Source organism: Lissotriton vulgaris, chromosome 11 (genome assembly GCF_964263255.1).
Source record: "Lissotriton vulgaris chromosome 11, aLisVul1.2, whole genome shotgun sequence".
NCBI lineage: Eukaryota > Metazoa > Chordata > Amphibia > Caudata > Salamandridae > Lissotriton > Lissotriton vulgaris.
The window spans coordinates 447,904,760-447,926,077 of NC_141699.1; positions in this window are offsets into that span (position 1 = coordinate 447,904,760).

Here is a 21,318-nt window from a genome sequence, read left to right on the forward strand (position 1 = left end):
CTGTATGTGTTTGCTTATGAATGAAACTTTGAAGTCCAGTGTGTTACTTACATTTGGCATGAATCTTCAAGTAAAATCCATGCAGTCACAAAAGGCTGCACCCATATGTAACTAAAAAAACTAAACTTTTTCCAAACTTATAAACAAATCATAGCAGGAAGCTGTCCCTACTGGAAAAAGGTGACACAGACAAAAAGAAAAAAACATGAAATAAACTAAAAATAATTTTTTAAAAATTGACAGGACCAGATCATGGTTGAGAAATTATGACATTTTGAATCTAATTACAAATAAACACACGTTTTTGTTCACGGTCGGATACATTTCAGTCTACAATGATAAAGCAGACTGAGGGCAAATCACGTCTGTGATCACAATTTGTACTGTGAAACACAAAAGGAGCACTTACAAGATGGTGAGACTTTACAGAAGAGCGAGCTAGCAGGTCAAACCAGTTGTGTTCCTCATCCGTGACTAAACAGGCAAAAACATTTAGGGTGGGTCACAGAACTTGTTTGGAATCTCACACTCCATTAAACCAGCTGGACCGTTATCCTGTGACGCCATATTAGAGGTAGAAAAAGAGTAAAAAGTAAAGAAATTGTGAATCCTACCACTAAGTGACCTAAAAGCATAGGTTGAAAAAAAGGTAAGTGTGAAGGAAAACTTCTTTTTTTAATTCTCTAAATAGCAGAGCTAGTAGCTACATTACTTCCAAGTTAGAGATGTCAATACGTAATGTGCTTTTCCAGACCAAGTTTTTTTCTTTGAATTCTGGGACTTGTAGTCTTCTTTTTTATAACATAAGCCACACAACTACTCGTCCCAGAAGCTGCAGTGGTAGAGTTGTTAGTAGCTCTCGATACTTTAATAGTGTAAGTGAGTGCCTCAGGTCAGCTTTGATGATCACTGGCGGAACGTTTTATGAATTTCAATGCCGAAATATTGAATTGCATGTCAAGATTGAGGTGGATTGGTAAAGATTAATGGGAGACAGCCTACTAAATAGCTGACTTACTGGTTGTTAATAAGAGTCTTAAGTGCACTGGAGTGTGTTAGTGCCTCGGAGGATTGAAGTCCCTTGGTGGCTTAGTGTGTGGGTTGTCCTTGTGTAAAACATCTATCAAAAAAGCGCGAATTAGTGTATAGTGATATGTGAAATGTTACATCAGTGCTGAATTCAGCACACATTGTTTATTGGAAGAGATAAGACATGCAATAGAAGAATTGTTACAGATTAACTAGCAGACACATGGAAAATATATTGCAGAAAGGAAAGAGGTTGTGCACATTTCTCAGTGATGAAACAGTTGATCTGAGATGTATACCTGGAGCCAGAATTATCAAAATGTCACTGCATGACAGGATGAGGGCAGTAATGAGTCATGTTTAACAAGATAAGATGCAATCCTGCTTTCTCCCTGTGCAGGCATCCTTACGCCATGGTGCAAAGAGGCCTGCGTTACAGGCAGGATTGTTTTGTCCAGGAAGGGGCACCTTCCTGTACATAAACAATCCTTTCAGGCATTTAATACCGAGGAGAAATCAAGATATTTATTTCTCCTTGTTATGCCTCTGTTGGGAAGACGTCCCATTTTGATGCATTTTCGGGTTTATTAGTTTTTTTGAATCTGCAAATGTACTATAATCCATGGGTGGATGCAAGGGAACACCCATGTCTGCCCATTTATTTATTTTAAAGGATTTACATAGCTCTGGCTGAACCCTAGGGTATCAGAGCGCTTTACAAGGTAACATCTGGATGAGCATTATATAACAACACTTTCAGTGTATAAATACAAGAGAGGTGAGGAAACTTTAGTACAATGTAAACTATCAGGACCAAAAAGACAGTGGAAAACACAAAAACATAAGAGGACCAAAGACTAATGTTATCAGAATTACAGTGTAATATAGCTCAAAGAGTAAGGGCAGGAAGTGTGATAGTTGAGACTAAAGAAGGGAGGGGGGACTTGTGAGGGGGAGGAATACCATGGGAAGGGTGAAGAAGCGCTAGGACAGTGAGGATAAGATCAATGAGAAAAAGGGAAATTGAGGCAGTAAGAGAGGGGAAAGGAAAAAATAAATGGTGTGGCTGTAGGGTGAGGGGGGAGCTTACTGTAAAATAATGGGGAGAGACCGGGTCAGAGAGACAAGGGCCAAAGATCTTACCTCGGCTTACTGAGAATAAGAGGGAATGGAAGTAGGATAGGGGAGAATTAAGAGAGAGGGGACGGGGGAAAAAGCAGAAAGATGCATGGGCAGAAAAAACTGAGAGACTCAGAATAGGGACTACTGTCAAGTGCAGGGAATTAAGGGCCCCAGTAATGGTTAAGAAGGTGCAATTTCAAGGCTTTTTTGAAGCTGTAGTAGAAGGGGTTACAGAGTAATTCTATGGGGAGTGAATTCCAGATGGATGGCACATTTCCAGAGAAGGAGCGTGATTGGGTGGCTTTCTTATTTAACAGAGGAGGGGTGAGGACGAATTGTCGGTACTCCTCAAATCTCTAGAGCTGCCGGCTTTTAGAAGTTTTCCCGATAGGTATTGATGGGCGTTTTGATGAAGTGCTTAATGTGTGATGTAGGCGGTTTTGTGGGTGGATCTGCCTTCCACGGGGAGCAATTTGAGGGATTTGAGGACAGGAGAAACGTGATCGAATCATTTGCAGTCCCTGATGAGCCTAGCAGCAAGGTTGAGGACAGATTTTATTGGAGCTAAATGTATTTTTGGAGTTCCCGTGAGGATGGCATTACTGAAGTCAATTCTCAAAAGGACAAGTGATTGGACCACAGATTTAAAGTCCTCATTAGGGACAAGGGGTTTTATTTTCTTAAGGTGCTGTAGTGTGAAGAGGGCACCCTTAGCAGCATTTTTTATGTATGAAATGAGACTGAGGTTCTGGTCAATGCTGATCCCGAGGGATTTAACTGAGTTGGATAAGGTGAAAGAGCAGCTAAGAGCATTCAGGTCCGAGATCCAGGACTGGATGGGGAGCAGGTTGTTTTTTGGCGAGAAGAGGATGATTTCAGTTTTTTTAGGGTTAAGTTTAAGGTGGTTGCAGTGGAACCAGGATTGAATCTTAGTCAAGGGGTCATTGAGGTGTAAGATATGCGTTTTAATTTTACAGTAGATTTGGGTTTCATCAGCGTAAATGTGGTAGTTGATTCCAGATTGCTTTAGAATGAGGGTATGGGGCTCCATGAAGAGGTTGAACAAAGAGGGAGAGAGTATGGATCTTTGGGGACACCAAGGGAAATGGGTTTAGGTTTGGAGAGGCAATCAACAATTTTTATTTGCTGCGACCTGTGTTGGAAAAAAGAAGAAAACCATTTGAGGACAGAACCATTGAGGCCAGAACTTTCTTTGAGAGTGTTAAGTAGGGAGGAGTTATTGACAGTATCGAACACAGCAGAGAGGTCAAGAAGGATAAGAAGGGAGGCTCAGCCTTTGTCAAGGGATTGGTGGATGTCATCAATTACGTTAATCATGGCTGTTTCTGTACTGCAGCCAGTGTTCCCAGTAACGTGCACAAATGCAAAAACCTCAGTTGATGGACAGAATGCAGAACAATGTAATACATTCACCCCAGTAGAGAGATCTGGGCTTAAATCCATCGTTTTTTTGCACTCCACACCACCCCAGTTCAGACATGGCCATATGCAAATCAGTCTGACCCTGTGCCTCAGGGGAACATTCCAGCCCGAACTGCCAAGCCATGCCCCTCGGAAGCTTGTTTCCGGTCCAGGGAAGGCATGGCTTGGCAGTTCGGGCTGGACTGTTTCCATGAGGCACAGGGTCAGACTGATTTGCATATGGACATGTCTGAACTGGGGTGGTGTGGAGTGCAAAAAAACAATGGATTTAGGCCCAGATCTCTGTACTGGGGTGAATGTATGACATTGTTCTGCATTCTGTCCATCAACTGTGGTTTTTACATTTGTCACCCCGAGTGGGATGGGTATGCTCAGACGTGAGTCCCATGCTCTCCACACCACGGGTTTCAAGCAAGCCGGGCTGAAGACGGCTGGAATGCCAGAAACCGGTCCTCGGAAGCTTGTTTCCGGTCCAGGGAAGGCATGGCTTGGCAGTTCGGGCTGGACTGTTCCCATGAGGCACAGAATCAGACTGATTTGCATATGGCCATGTCTGAACTGGGGTGGTGTGGAGTGCAAAAAACGATGGATTTAGGCTCAGATCTCTGTACTGGGGTGAATGCATGACATTGTTCTGCATTCTGTCCATCAACTGTGGTTTTTGCATTTATTTTTATTGTATGGCGCATTATGTCGCAAGGAGTTACAGATACGTCAGTATTTCTGACGTTTTTGTAAGCGCAAAAGTGACGCATTGCTGGAGTGTGTCACAAAAGTGATGCAACTCCAGCAATGCATCCTTTCACATGGGGCAAGCCCCATGTGAAAGGGCCTATGTCAGTCTTACGCCTGCTGTGAGGCAGGGGCAAGATTTTGACGCAATGGCGTCCTAAAAGTGACGCAATGAAATCTCATAGATTTCACTGCGCCAATTCTACGACCCTTCCTTGCGTTAATACGTCCCCCTTGCATACATTATACCTGGCGCAGGTATAATGTGGCGCAGGGGTTTACAAAGTGACGCATCTACCTAGATGCGTCACTTTGTAAATATGGCGCAACAAGGAGCATTTTGTACGCCACTGGTACGTCACAAAAAGTGACGCACCGGCGGCGTAAAAGTGACGCACAGCCTCATAAAAGAGGCCCAAGGTGTTTTGGTTTTGCAATTTGCAGTACGTGAGTGTGGCACTTACATATACCTCTTTTCTCTCTTTCAGATTTGGCCAAGGGCACTGACCCACAAACGACAGAGCTCACTGGTGGCAATGCATCAGAATCCGAAATCACACACACGCACACTGAGAATGAAGAGAGCAGCCCCGGAGAGGGGGACAGGACTGTCCCTGAGGACTCACATGTGGAGACACCATCGTCCTCATCTTCAGACGTTGTTGGTGAGTCAGCACTGTTGGTAGACACAGGGAGTCAGCAATCTACACCTTCAGTCGGTACACAGCACACAGGGCCAACACTGCCACCAACTGCAACAAGTACTGCTCGTGCTCGCCAGAGTAGGGGGAGCACAGTGGCCTTCGGTGCAGGCACCGCTGCCCCTGCCCCTGTGACACAAAGTGCCCTTTGTGCTGAGGCGGTTGATCTGCTGTGACTGCTGTGTGTAGGGCAGACCAACATGATCAATGCATTCCTAGACCACGATAAGAAGTTGGGGCAAGTGGTAGAATTCATGGAGGGGATGCATGGCGATGTTGCTGGTCTCCACAGAACAGTTCAGTTGTTACCCAACACAGTGTCTGCAGCCATTCAAAAGTTGCAGGGACAAGGTCCTACTTCAGTTCCCCCATCCACACCACTTGATGTCTCAGCAGAGAGTGACATTTCTGAGCAGGCCTCATTTTCGGGATATTGCACTAGAAGCAGCCACAGGCAGCAAGGCAGGGCACGGAGGGCACAGACACCATCCGCTAGGACAGGGAAATCTTTCACAGACCACGACATCAGCTACCCTGGAGTTGACACACAGGATACTCAAGGGGTGTGGTGGACAGGGATTCACATGTAACACAGGCATTCCCCTCCAAAGGTACTCCCAAGGCAAGGGCACCTTCCAAGGCCAAGGACACTGCAAAGGACAAGGACACTGCAAATGAAAGGGCACCTCCCTAGGCCAGGGACACCCCCAAGGACAAGGACACTGCAAAGGAAAGGACACCTCCCAAGGCCAGGGACACTCCCAAGGACAAGGACACTGCAAAGGAAAGGGCACCTCCCAAGGCCAGGGACACTCCCAAGGACAAGGACACTGCAAAGGAAAGGGCACCTCCCAAGGCCAGGGAAACTCCCAAGGACAAGGACACTGTAAAGGAAAGGGCACCTCCCAAGGCCAGGGACACTACCAAGGACAAGGACACTGCAAAGGAAAGGGACACTACAATGGACCGGGACACTACAAAGGACAAGTCAACTTCCAGGGACAGGGCACCGCCCATGGATCAGGCACATTCCAGAGACAGGACTCATCCTACAGGCAAGGCACCTCCCAGGGCCAAGGGTTTTCCCATGGACACGGGCTCCATCAAGGACAGGCATACATTACCTCTGCATGCCCTGAGGCTGATGTTGGAGAAGGAACTTAAAACACACGTGTTCTCGGTGGAGCCCCCCATACCTCCACTCCCATCCATGCCCCGCAGAAGCAGAGGAAGGAGTACACTGTTGTTGCATCACCCATTACACATGATGCAGAGGGCAGGAGGCAGGGCCACAGCAAACGTCAAGCAGGGTCCAGCACGTCCCCAGAGAGAAGACCCACACCAGCACATGATCCACCTTTGATGGGTGATGTTCATGATGAGGCCACACCACTTACCAGTCCAGTCATGTCCAGGGTGCCCTTCCATATCCCAAAGAAACGGAGACACACACCTGTGACACCTGCCCACCCCAATGTCGCTCAAGTACAGCTGTCCGCAGCTCCCAGAGCCACCCTGCCTCCTGGCCCATCCAGCCCTGTGGCTCATCATTTCAGTGGTCCTAGTGGGTCAGCTGCAGTTCACTCTCATGTGTCAGATAGTGGCACTGTGTCTGTTGTTCGCTGTCATGCCTCATGTAGTAGCACTGTGCCAGTAGTGCCCTCTCCTGTTTCAGGTACTACCAATGTGTGTGTCCGCCACTGTCTCAGATGCTGGCATGGTATTTGCATGGTATTTGTTAGTCACTGTGCACGGTCATGTCCTGGCAGTGTGTCTGGGTCTATGGCTCATGTGTCAGTCACTAGAGCTGTGGCTGTGTCTCACACTCCTGTATCTGGTGTTGGCAGTGTGTCTGGGCCTATGGCTCATGTGTCAGTCACTAGAGCTGTGGCTGTGTCTCACACTCCTGTTCCTGGTGCTGGCAGTGTGTCTGGGTCCATGGCTCATGTGTCAGTCACTAGAGCTGTGGATGTGTCTCACACTCCTGTATCTGGTGCTGGCAGTGTGTCTGGGTCTATGCCTCATGTGTCAGTCACTAGAGCTGTGGCTGTGTCCCACACTCCTGTTTTTGGGGCTGGCAGTGTGTCTGGGTCTATGGCTCATGTGTCAGTCACTAGAGCTATGGCTGCATCTCCCAATCCGGTATCTGATCCTGCCACTGTGTCCGAGGCTACTAGGTCGAGCAGTCCACCAGATTCTGTGCTGTGAGGTGTAGTTCCCATCACTCACATGTCATTGCACTTGGTGTGTAGATAGTCCATTGTATCCACCCTTGCATTATTAATGTCCATGGGACGGGCCACTTGACACACGTCTTTGTGCTGCCTCTGATGTAGCTGCTCTGTTATGAACACTGCCCTGTTGCTGTTAGGATGCTGCATTGTGCCCTCTCATGTGCTGCCTCAGATGTACCTGCTCTGTGCCTTGCCATGGACTGTTGATGCACTTGGCCCCTCTCATGTGCTGCCACTGGTGTCCCTGCTGTGTGCCATGAACTGTTGATGCACTTGGCCCCTCTCATGTGCTGCCACTGATGTCCCTGCTGTGTGCCATGGACTGTTGAGGCACTTAACCCCTCTCATGTGCTGCCTCTGATATAGCTGCTCTGTTATGAACACTGCCCTGTTGCTGTTAGGATGCTGCATTGTGGCCTCTCATGTGCTGCCTCAGATGTACCTGTTCTTTGCCATGAACTGTTGATGCTCTGTGCCCCTCTCATGTGCTGCATCAGATGTACCTGTTCTTTGCCATGGACTGTTGATGCTCTTTGCCCCTATCATGTGCTGCATCAGATGTACCTGTTCTTTGCCATGGACTGTTGATGCACCTATCCCTTCTCATGTGCTGCCTCAGATGTACCTGCTCTGTTACGAACACTGGCCTGTTGCTGTTATGATGCTGCATTGTGCCCTCTCATATGCTGCCTCTGATGTACCTGCTCTGTGCCTTGCCATGGACTGTTGATGCACTTGGCCCCTCTCATGTGCTGCCACTGGTGTCCCTGCTGTGTGCCATGGACTGTTGATGCACTTGGCCCCTCTCATGTGCTGCCACTGATGTCCCTGCTGTGTGCCATGGACTGTTGATGCACTTTGCCCCTCTCATGTGCTGCCACTGATGTCCCCGCTGTGTGCCATGAACTGTTGATGCACTTGGCCCCTCTCATGTGCTGCCACTGATGTCCCTGCTGTGTGCCATTGACTGTTAACCCCTCTCATGTGCTGCCTGTGATGTAGCTGCTCTGTTATGAACACTGGCCTGTTGCTGTTATGATGCTGCATTGTGCCCTCTCATGTGCTGCCTCTGATGTACCTGCTCTGTGTCTTGCCATGGACTGTTGATGCTCTGTGCCCCTCTCATGTGCTGCCTCAGATGTACCTGCTCTGTTATGAACACTGCCCTGTTGCTGTTAGGATGCTGCATTGTGCCCTCTCATGTGCTGCCTCTGATGTACCTGCTCTGTTAAGAACACTGCCCTGTTGCTGTTAGGATGCTGCATTGTGCCCTCTCATGTGCTACCTCAGATGTACCTTTTCTGTTGTATCCAGTGCCCATGCTCCTGCCTACTCTAGGTGCTATTTAACAATATGTGCAATAAACAATTTATTCGTGTGTAGTGGTTTCTGTGTGTCATTCCTGGTTGTCTCCTTGCATTGTTGATATATTGGTGGTATCGTAAATGCTGTTTCCCCAACATACACCTCCCCACGTCACAGCCCCGGCAGGTACTCCCCTTCCGGCAGCGATTGTTGTGTTTGCGTACCTGCGTCGTCGTCGGTCCATGACTTGGTGGTGGTGGAGCACGAAGAGGATCGGAAATGCGTTCAGAGCTGGGTCCATGACGGAGATCTGCCTATGGTGGGTATCTCTCTGCAATGTTTTGCCTCTCCGCTGTGGTGAATCCGCCGTGTTCAGGCTGGTGGTTTTTCCGCTGCGATTTGCTGTGTCTTATCCGCTATCGTAATTACGTAGACAGTCGGAGACATCATTCCGTACGGCGGTGTCTCTGGTTGGTTAAGTCTGCCGCAGGGTCGGGCGTATTTCCGCGGTGGTGCTTGTTCTTCCGCGGCGTACATAAATTTGACAGTGCTTTCCAACCTAATATGGCGAATGGACTGGCCGCGGCTGGCGGACTAAAAAAAGGCATTTTCCGACTACTTCATGCCGGCGGACGTCCTTCCGTTCGCCATTCTAATGACCCCCATAATGTAGATTGAAGTTGGAATAGTAAATTAATTAAGTTCAGTGTCCACCACCTACCCTAATTAAATGAAGATTGGAGTTGGAATATTAAATTGATTAGGTTAAGTTTCCAGCAACTTCTCTCATTAAATGTAGATTGGAGTTGGAATAATAAATAAAATAGGTTCAGTGTCCAGCACCAACCTTCATTAAATGTAGATTGGAGTTGGAATAGTAAATTAATTAGGTTCAGTGTCCAGCACCTACCCTAATTACATGTAGATTGGAGTTGGAGTAGTAAATTATATAGTTTCAGTGTCCAGCACCTACCCTAATTAAATGTAGATTGGAGTTGGAATAGTAAATTAAATAGTTTTAGTGTCCAGCACCTACCCTAATTAAATGTAGATTGGAGTTGGAATAGTAAATTAATTAAGTTCAGTGTCCAGCACCTACCCTAATTAAATGTAGGTTTGAGTGTGAATGGTAAATTAAATAGTTTCATTGTCCAGCACCTACCCTAATTAAATGTAGATTGTACAATGGGGGTACGGCTCGTACACTGATCGTACACCGATCGTACAATGGGGGTACGGCTCTTTCACCCCATGATTGCAGAGGTACGGTGCGTACCCCTGCGATCATGGGGTGTACGGACCGTACGGTGTGTATGTGTTTGTGTGCTTTTCCGTACGACTCGCCGTTACCTGATGTGGACCGTACGAATTGCGTCCTCATACCCCGGTCCGGATCGTACTCGTCGTGTCGTACGGCATGTGTACAAGTCATACGGTATGTGTACGAGTCGTACGGTTCACAGTTTCAGCCTTGCAATAGGTACGGATCGCGACGATTCGGACGGATTCAAGGAATACGGATCGTACTTCGCGACTTGGACGGACGGGTATAATTCGTACGGAGAGGGCTCCGGATACAAATCGTATGGACGTTTTTTTCCCCGAATCGGAATCGACCCCTTAGTGTTGATTTTTGTAAGTATTTCCAGAGACATTAGTTGAAGTGAAAGTAACATCCTTGTATGGATGTGTGAGGGTATATTTCCAGGATGGACTGTATCATGGCCTGTTCGAAGTCGATTATTATTTTTAGGGGAAAGTAGTTTGCGGTTTTTTCTTTTCTTTTATTTAAAATTTCTGCATACGTTGAAGCTTGTTTGTTTGGTAATAAACAATAAATGAAAGGTATGCAGGTATTATGGATTTGTCCATGTATAGTATATAGTTGATTGAATGGTTTAGGGCATATGCTAAATGTGCCTTCCATCATCCATGTTTGGCTTTCTTTTAATTTTCTAATATTGTTTACTGTTGCAAACATTATTATCCTTTTATCTCTGTTATTATTTTCATAGTAGATATAAGGTTCATCATTGTGGGTTATGGTAAGCGCAGGTGGAATTATTACCTCTTCAAAGGTTTTAGGTGTTGGTATTGTAGGCCTTGTGGATTTTTTTGTTCTAGCTATTGTTCTTTTTATGGAAGCAATCGTTGGTAGTTGACCTCTTGCTTCTCTAGGTACTTTAGGAAGTCATTCTTTTAATATTACACTTGTTGGTAAATCAGAGGTGCTACTTAATTTTTTAATGTTTTCTAGAGTAGATCTAACCTCTATTTCAGAAATGTTAGGTGGATGGTTGTGTTCTGTTGTATTTATGACACTAGTTTCTCTAGTTGTTGCTCGCCCATAACATTTGTTAGAGTAATACTTTGTACATTTCCAGTTTACTTTAATTTCTTTTAGTTTCTCTTGGGTATAAGTATACCCCATGTAGCATAACAACATTTTCCCTTTTTGAGAAGTGATAAATTTAGCATCTTCAGTCATAGTGAATTTCTTTAATCTAGGAAAGATGTATTAAACATAATTAGAATATGTTTTTATAAAATAGGATTAATTTATTCAATTTCTACTTTACTTATGTACTTACCAATTATCGATGTGTTGACTTTGAAAGTAGATATTTGTTTCTTTAGTTGATGCTTTTTTGTATTTCAGTGCTCTGTGAAAATAAAGTTAAATATGTTTTAGTCAATGTTTACATAAGTATGTTGCTTTAACACTTAGCAGGATAAGACATTTCATTATGGATACGTGATATTAATTAGGAAATATTTTAAAAATGTTTTATAAATATAACTAATTTATTTAGTCTAAGTGAAATTCGACAATATGCTATTTTTCACTAGAAAAATAGTACATTTTTATTTATTGTATACTTACCAAGTGTTATGCATTTAAAGATGAATGTAGATGTTTCGTTGCTTTTTTAATTTTTAAGATGGTCTGTGGAAAGAAATAAAAGAATGTTTAATTTAATGTATTATCTTTAATGCAAAGTTAGAGATTTTTTAAGGCAGCGTTTCTAATATCTTTATTTTAAAAAGTTTGTGCATTTTTATACATTGTGGAAATATAACATGGACTTAGTTTGCTCCTTTTAAAATGTGAGCATGAATTTTTGTTTTTTTTTAAGTGTAGAGTAAAATGAAATAGTATACTTACGTTTGTAGTTTGTAGTTTTCGTTACTTTCAAATGTTTAGATTATTTGTAAAGTTGGATCTGTTGTGGAGGTATAAAAAAAAGAAATGTTAAGTATTTTAGAATTGTTTAAGCATAGTAGTTTGGTATTAGTTATCTAGTTATTTTACCAAGTTGTGTCTACTTACTTTTTGTAATCTGGAGTAGATTTCTTTTCAGTGTAGTATGTGGTCTTGTCGAAAATTGAGTAGAGTTTCTTCTTCCTGAATTTTCTTTTTAGGTGTTAGTGGTTAGAGTTTTTTGGTTTATATAGTGTGTATATAATTGTTTCTTGTTTTTCATTGTTTAGATCACTTTCAAAGGTTTTCTATTGGTTAGTTTGAATTTTTTTGCAGTTAATTGAATGTGTTAGTTGTATGGGAACTACTAATGTTGAGATATTTCTTTTATTCGTGTATTTCGAAGTGTTTTTATAAGTGGTTTTGCATTTAAAAATGTGTTATATTATTTTAGAAATGTGTATAATAGAATTCTGTTTGTTTATAATGTTTAATTTGATATATAATTTTTTAATTATTAATGTGGCCATATTTTAATTTAAAGTTGTGTTAGGTAAGTATTTTAAGTATTATATGTGCGTATTTATTATCTTTAAAATTTATAGTGTGTAAAAAAATGTCTTAGGTGTTTTTGTGATGTCGATAATTTTTTATAGCGATAATATTGATGTAGATATTTGTGTTATCCATGGTTTTGTTAGATGATATGTTTATTGATGACTGTCGATATATTTAAAATCGATAAGTGTGTGTACAATATTTTTAGAGTCGATATTTTTGTTTTGCGATAATGTGTCATCGATGTTTTTGTACTTTATTAGTTAAATATAGAGTGTTGATGTATTTGTTATCGATATTTAGGACACAAATATTCTGTATGTCGATATTTGTAGTTTCGATATTTTGTCAGTGATTCTTTCATAACACCCAAAGACAGGTTCATGGACCGGGAGCTGTCTTATTGGTTGGGTGCAGACAAATCTGTTGCTAACGCCATTAAAGGAGTCAGTACTTTGTACCTGAGTCCTGAAATATAGAGCGAAAAAAGCCAAGAGGGGGCAGCAGTATTATCCTCCAGCTTAAGTGGGAATTACCAAACTTTCTTAAAATATTGTCATATTGTGATGCACAGAGCTTAATTTGTTGTTTAGTTTCAATTGATTTCTCTCAGAGTTTTCATATACAAAAGTAAGTGGATTATCCCACCTATCAAACCAAACAATCTGCAAAGAGTGGAATGGAACAAAACCCCAACTAACACCCCTCCCCTTCCTGCACTGTTAAGTGAGCTAGACTGAGCCTTGGTATTTGATTCCCCTGGTTAACTAAGCACCATCCCCTGTTTGTCACCTGTGGTGAGATAAGAGGCCTAGGGCAAGTGAGATCTCTTTTGCCTTGACAAAGTATTCTAAGACAGGGTGCCAATTAGTGATGAATTTATCAGATGCATCTTGCATATCATATACTATTTTTTCATTGGCCAAGAGATGCCACAATCTCTGGAGCCACATAGAGGAATTAACAATGGGGTTCCCCCTCCAGAGGCCAGCATGGTCTGTTTTGCCACCAAGAGGAGATGGGATATCCGCTTACCCCCAGTCCCTTGTGAAAGGAAGTGGTTATGAGTGCTTCTGGGGTTGCCTCAAGAGGGTGTAGATGAGTCTCTGGCCAGGGATTCTCTTTGGTGTATGAAGCCATTTCTAATACCTCCCACTAGAGCCGTTCCACACAGGGGCAAGTCCATAGGATATGGTATAGGGTCCCTGTGCTCCCACATCCCGTCCAGCAGTCTCCATACTTGGTGTCATCCCATCTATGCAACTGAGCTGGAGTTACCTACCCTGAGCATGTCTGGTGAAGTTGGTTGTGCATGTGTGTATGGCCTCCCACTGTTCATCGTCTACTGAAGTGCTCAGATCTTTCTCCCAGCTGGTCATTTATGCAGGGCGCAGCTGACGTGTGTTAAGGAGTAGTGCAGAGTACATTTGCATGTCTAAATAGGGTAAAATCCCTGTTCCTGTGTATCAGGGTAAGGGGGGATGGAAAGCTAGTGTTCCCTCTTTGTCTAGCGAGGTAGTCCCAGGCGTCAACAGTAGCCCGAGTGACCGGGGAAACAGAGATTATGACAGGATTGTGATCCGGGCAGCAAACAGACCTCTGCTGGTTGCTGAGCATTCATATTCTAGTCAATAAAACCCTGTGGCTTGTCTGTTTCCCCCTTGAGTCACTGCACCACATATCTCTCCTGTGCTGCCAGGTAATAGAATTGGAGGTTCGGGATTCCCAGCCCTCCCCTCCCCTCTTCGCATGGAATGTACTCATGTGTACCGGAGTCATGGGCGTCAGTCTTCCCAGAGGAAGGATTAACAAATGGTGGGTAGCTGGTCGAGTTCAGGCTTCCACAATGGAAGGAGAGGGCCTGAAATATATACAAGATTATAGGGAAGACCATCATTTTGAAAGAGATAGTTCACCCGACCAAGGAGAGTGCTTTAAGCAACAATGGTTTTAACGTTGCAGGTAAGATGTTGATTGTTCATCCATGCACACAAGTGCAAGTTCCGGGTCAGGGTCGCTCTCAAATATCAATAATCACAAAAGAGTGGAGTTCTGAAAATGCCTCTGTGGTCCAGTAGTCTCTAAAAATTTTTACAGAGACCCTCACACACTAGAATCAGCTAGTGGCATGCTTCATCATTGGATCTGCACTCTAGACGCCTAGTGTGTTGGAGTTGGCTCTACCTCCGGAAGGAAGCTTGAGGCTTAATTGGTTATACGTGGAATATCATTAAAGTTACCTCAAATTCCTTACTGACTTTATTTCATTTCTCAGGAATCAAAGTTAAAATCTAAGAAGGATGAAAATCAATTACCTTTTCCATCTGGAATCAATCACCGTCTACATGTTTCAACCACTTTGGTCCGGCCAGGTCACTTGGCTTTCATCAGGACCTCAGTAAACAGACCCCTAGTCTAAGTATAAGGAGAATATCCTGTTTTTATTATCACAATAATTGATGTTGACAAACTTGAAAATGAGGATTTGAATTGTGTTCACTCATGCAAGCAAACTTTTATAATGAAACTTCAAACTGTAATGATAAACCAGTTACAATGTGTTTTTATTCCACTCATTAAAAACATAATGTTTAGGAATTTAATATTGCACATCATTTTTTAAAATCCAAATTGACTCTATTTACAGTTAATTTTTCTATCCTATCTTTTGAGTGTGATTACAATGGATATTTTACTTGGAATATATAGCTCCCCATCATCGGTATAGACAGTAAAACTAGAAAAACCTACAAGCTCATGGAGAACTTTAATACCATATAGTTACATGATCAGAAAGGCTTCACAAACTGTAAATTCTCAGGGAACAGACAATGGAAGTGATAATATAATACAATGATTTATCAATATACCTCATAAAATGCCACTACACAAGTCATGAAATAAAAGCCAAGTCAGTAAGTGACTTCTAACATTATGCAACGAACATTAGCATTGAATCTCTCAAACGTAACATGAATTACAACTCAAATATCAGCTTTAGAATATACTTAAAAAATTGAATATTATTGTTTGAAGCATCAAATTGGCAGTTTCAGAAAATACTTACATTTCACCATAAAATATGGAATTTCCATTTCACTAGAACGTTGCAAAATGAGTTTCACCGATTTAGTATGGCCATATTTTTTTGCGGTTTTATCATGGAGTTGTGGATATTTACTGTCTCACCCAGAGAAATCACACAGTAAACAAATTGCACATATTTACTGCCAGTGTTCGCCATTTAAGATAAGGTCACTGCTACACAGCAAGGGTGAGGAGCACTTGGCTGGTGACACGTGAACACATGTTCACGCACGTGTCCACATGTGTGTGGACTGCATTTGTGAGACTACTATTTGTGTGCAGCCCTATAACTGTGCACAGGTAGCTTGATGAAGTAGGGATTCTTCAGGGTCAGATATTGACATGGGGTAGGCCTTACAATATTAGCGGGCACTCATAGGTCAGAATGGTTTACTGCTTTGTCTGCAGTGACACTTTATTATGTACAATGGGGGAAATCTGCCTTAAATTGTAGAAGTGATAGGGATGCCATTCACTCTCGCTTGGTTCTATTGATGACTCCACCCTCAGTGATCAACTGCTCACCCTCTGAGTCCATCCTCTAGCTAAGAGAGATCAAGGCACAGGCTATGACCTACCCCTGGGGACTACTTTCCCCTAAGGCCACATTGGCCACCCCTTTAGAGGTCCCACCAGGTGGTGGTTTCTTTGGGCATACAGAGTCCCCCTGAAAAAGGTGTGCCCTGGGCTACTGCCCACCAGAACCTCCCCTGTTTCTTAGAAGGGGCTTGGTTACCCTTTTTCTTTCCCTTTTCTTTAACCTTCCCTTTACTTAGCTGGGGGGACCTAAAACTTTCCTTCCCGGAGTCACTCCCAGGTACCTTCTTGGATACACTGGGAGTGACCAAGAGGTCTGCCTCCTCAGGAAGCTTTCTGGATTTAGTCAGCTTGCTGTCCACTAGGCGTTGGTGCAGCTTTGAAAAACATGTGCTGAGCATGTGATCCCTGAGAATAAAGTTGTACAGTCCATTGTAATAATTGACCTTGCTGCGCTGCCCCTCACCCAGCCATTCTGTGCCTTCCTAGAGTAGTACAAGAAATCCACCAACAACAGATTTGGAAGTTTGGGGCTGTTCCTGAATCTCTGACAGTACCTCTCAGGGGTCAGCCCAAATGTAGCCACAAGTATGGCCTTCTTGTGGGTATACCTGGCTTGGTCCTCTCCTTTAAGTGTAAGAAGTGTGTCCCACCCACTGGAGGCATATATTTCCACACTTCACTCCTCCAGTGTTCCTCTGGGGTCTCGTTTACCCTCAGGGTCATCTCATTAGCAAAAAAACATGTATCTATGTGATTTCCCACCTCATAGTTGAGCATCGGATCTTTAGGTATATGGCCCTTCTTGTCTCATTCAGACACTGTTAGTATGCTGCCACTATTGCTGCTGACTGCTTGTTTTGCCTTAAGGTCCTGCTCTTTGAGGCTCATTTCATGAGGTATTTTTTCTGCTCAGCTTCAAACTTGAGCTTGGACATTTGCAGCTGGAATTCCCTCTCTGCCTTTCTGTCTGCCAACTTCTCTGAGGGACAGGCTATGCAAGTAGACACTGCTTCTTGCTCTGGCAAGGAGTCTCCAGAGATGGGGTACCCCCCACCCATGAAATCTGTAATTCAGGGTTGGTATTTTGGTGTAATCCTGCTAATCTATATTATCCTCCTCATCCTGGTCCTCTGTTACTGTTAGTGACTGGTGAACCTCCTACCAGGACCTCAAAGAATTCTTAGGCTCCAATGTCTTGGTACCCTTCTTGGTGGGAAGTTCCCTTTCCTTGCAGAACTGTTTGAGCTCAACCACAGTGTAATTTTCCAACTTGGCTAGCCATAAATTCCATTAATGCAGGTGTGGTCACAGACAGGTAGGTAGTCATTGGAGTAGATTTGGAAAAAGCAAAAGAGGCAATGACGGAGAGTTTAAAAAGTTCAAATTGGTCTTAAAGTATTTATGTGGGATGGTACTGCAACACAAGATTACTGTATTGCACTGCATGAGTCCAAATCCCGACTGCTAAACACAAGCTTAAACATTAGATTACTTGTTGTGGGTGTTGAAGCCCTACTCAGGCAGCAACCACAATCCTTCTCAGGGTGGAGTCACAAGCAAACCCCAAATTCACCTGTGCTGAACCCCATTGTAGCTTGGCACAGAGCAGTCAGGCTTAATTTAGAGGCAATGTATAAAGTATTTATGGAGCACTTCAAACAGTAATAATGTAAAAACACAACAGAAGAAAAACCCCACACCAAATTTAGAAAAATAGAGTAACATTTTATAAATAATTTGACATCAAAATGAGAAAAAATCCAATTAGTAGAACATAGAGATATGCTTGTGAGAACTTGGCCTGGCATATGCTGTCCACTGTTCTAGTGGGCACCTTGCACCAGTCAAATGACCCCTTATTGATGGTAGGTTAAAGACAACCTTATAGAAAGCTATCCTAGTGGTAGCTGTGGAGAGCAGCCTTCAGGCTAAGTCTTGAAGGAATGTAAAGCAGCTTGTTTTACCTGTCTATAATCTCGTGAATGACCAAATGAAAGGAGAACCACACCAGGTATATATATAAAATATATGCATTTATTCTAAACACACCCCTCTAGTCTCTTTATGAGGCTAGAGGCAAGAGTACATACAATAAACGTATTTAGCACACAGTAAATTAGCACAGTATACGTTTAGCCCTAGGGGCCTCACAAACCATATACTAGGAAAGTGGTATAAGAACCACGACTGTCATAGATACAAGGCCTAGAGCCTGTAGAACCGCTGGGGCCACCAGGAACCACTCAAGGTAGTGACACAGGGGACCCAAGGGGGACGCGTTTAGTGTCTAAGCACAGACACAAATCACTATTTACGTCTATGGGGAAAGTCGCGGTTGGAAAATTACAAAGGATGGACAGTTAGAAGAGGACTTGGAGCAAACCCCCTTAGAACTAGGCAGTACTAGTGTCAACACCCAGGGCAGCACCGGGGTACTCGTGTTACCTCACACAGGGAAGTCGGTGCATAGGTGTCTTTTCGTGTCGGGTTTTGTGGTGGTTTTCTATGGCGAGCTGCTGAAAAACTGCTGCAGTGGAAGTGTCTGGATGGATACAAGCTTGGATTGGATTCAGAAGAACCTGAAAGCAGAGGAGACAGAGTCTGAGTCACTGGCCAGTGACCAGAAAGGTGAATAGAAGATGCCAACCGATGTCGGGTGCTTGCAGGAGAAGAAGGTGAAGCTTGACTCTTCAGCCACGAGGACCAGGAGGCGTCGATGATGACCAGATGCTGGATTCCAGTTGTCCCATAAAGGATGTCAGGTCCTGCGTTGTCAGATTCCGGATGAGACCCAACAAGCCTTGGCAACAGCAACCCACACAGAAAGCACAGATTGGCTTCGGTGCAGACCAGCAAGGTCTGAGGGACTCACCCTTTGGAGGGGAGTCAGGGCACTTTTGAGGCAACCAGAAAAGCCCAAGAAACAGAAAAGATACTTTTGTGGGGACCCACCTGTTGACGGACCAGGGATCGCAAAGGAGCCTCAAGCAGAAATGCTAGAAGCGGGCCCACGGAACACTCATGGAGTGTAGGCCCACAATCTTTGGTGCAGATGGTGCTCAGGGCTTAGACTACGAGTAGCCCAAAGCACAACTTCAGAAAAGCTTGAAAAGTGGATGCAGTAGCAAATGTGCACGGTGTCCAGGAGTTCTGGTCCCACGTCTCTCGTGATAGCTGCGGGTGTCAACTTTGCTGGGATCTTGTGTCGGCCTCTGAGATTTCTGGAAGTCCATGTCCAGAGTGGAAAATCCATCAGGATCCAGCAGGGAGCCTTGGAAATGCAGACCAGCAAGAGGATTCTTTGGTTCCTGTTTGAACAGGGGAGTCACTCCTTGATCCCAAGGGAGATTCTTCCATCTTCCAGTCGAAATAGAATGTCAAAGTTCCAGGATATATGTTGCAGAGTTTCGTCCAGGTGTAATCTAAAGTCCTAGGCACTGGGTTCCTATACTTATACTAAGTTTAGGGGTTGGACTTACTCTAGGGTCCCACCTATGGGTGTACCAAGGGAGGGGGTGGTCACACACCTTTCCATTTGTCCAGTTTCATGCCAGAGCAGGGGCAGCACACCCCTGAAACCCGTTTGAACTGGGGTATGCACAGGGACACCAAGTGTGCCCCAGCACTGTCTGAAAAGCATTCACTGAATGCACCCACCCAGCCCCAATACACTAAAGCCTGTCTGGGGAGGTGGTTACACCTCCCAGTTACCAGAAACCTATTGTCCAGGCCTCCCCTGTCAGAGTTTCATCCAGCAGCAGGAGGTCAGATGCGGGTCTGTGGCTGCAGCATCCATTTTGCGATGCTGGGGCTCTTTTAAACTATTACCGGTCAGGTAAGTGTGTACATGTCTTCTCCCTCTAGAAGGGTGGAATTCTACTCCCGCCACCAGGACTGGCGGGGGGGGGGGGGGTTGGATTACAAAGTGTTCAACATCAAGCACGACATGTTTCCATGCATCCATTCCAAAGTTGCCATTTACCGCGAGGTTATAATGCACTTAAGAGTATATGGTCTGGCGGCATCACAGAACAGCTACAGAGAATAGATTCGAAAGCTGCAGAGGGGGCACCCTCTCACACATAACCAAGCACTCTGCCTTCAGGATTGGTAAGGCTGCCATAGGAGTGACCTATAGGTTTAAATGAGTCTTTAAAGGTAGATTTATGTAGCCTATATTGTAGTAAGTAAGGGGTGCATGCACCACCTTACCCAGGCTGCAGTAGCAGACCTATGGTGCCATTTTGGAAGGCTTCCCAAGGGTGGCATAATACATGCTTCAGCCCCTGGTAGGGCTCTGCGGTACCTATGCCCTTGGTACCTAAGGTACCATATACTAGGGACCCACAAGGGTAACCCAGTAACCAATCTGGAGGGTACCTGATGTACATGGAATCAATTTAAAGAAAAAGCAGATAGGCTGGGGCCCTGATTAGCAGCGATCCCAGCCAAACTAAGGCAAAAACTATCAAAACACCAGAAAAAAGTAGGGACAACCCTGCAGTAAGATTCCACCTTCCTGCAATGCAATTTTAAATATTTAAGTGACAATAGATTCTAAAAGCACATAGCGCCACTCGCTGCTATCTGGTCATGTGCGGGAGCAAGTCATAATATCAAGCGGACCGCAGTGGAGCACATGGCGAATACAGGGACCAGGGTAGTCTCGCTAAAAGAGTTACCTTCAAAATCCAGCTGTACTAGTTCCATTCGCTGTGTAAGAGGCCACGAGGAGCAGGAAGAGGTCATGAAGGGTCGACGATGTAGCATGAAGAGCAGGCCGGGCATCATGGATGGTTGTCGCTATAGTGTGAAGTTCCCTTCGGCGTTGTGGTCAGTCCTTGCTAGACTTTCGCAGTGGCAGCCTCAATAAGCAGTTGATTCTATAGGATGAAGTGCATATAACGCATAGCCAGGTGTAGTTGGAGGTCCCTGTAGTTCGAAGAGTCGGGTTAACTGGAACTTCTCGTTGGCTGGCATCAAGATCTTATTGAGACCACAAACAAGTGCCCAAACCCTCAATTCTTGAAATGGCAATTATTTGAAAATTATTTGAGAAAGACCAATTGTGAATTAATAACACCTAGAGAGGTAGTTTTATTTTTACCCATCAATCATATTTTTGTTTTTTATGCAATTTCTTTTAACGACAGAAATAGATACACATCACAATAACTAAACAATACTAGCTACAAAATTGAACAAAAGAAGTGAATGGAGCAAGGGTGAACACAGAACACTACACATTAAAACATCAGTTCATCAATGTTTACAAATTAATTCCTGTTTGAAGACAACCAAAGCAACGTGAAAAGCAAGAGCACAAACTGTGTATTCTTTTTGACAAAGTCATTTAATGATATGA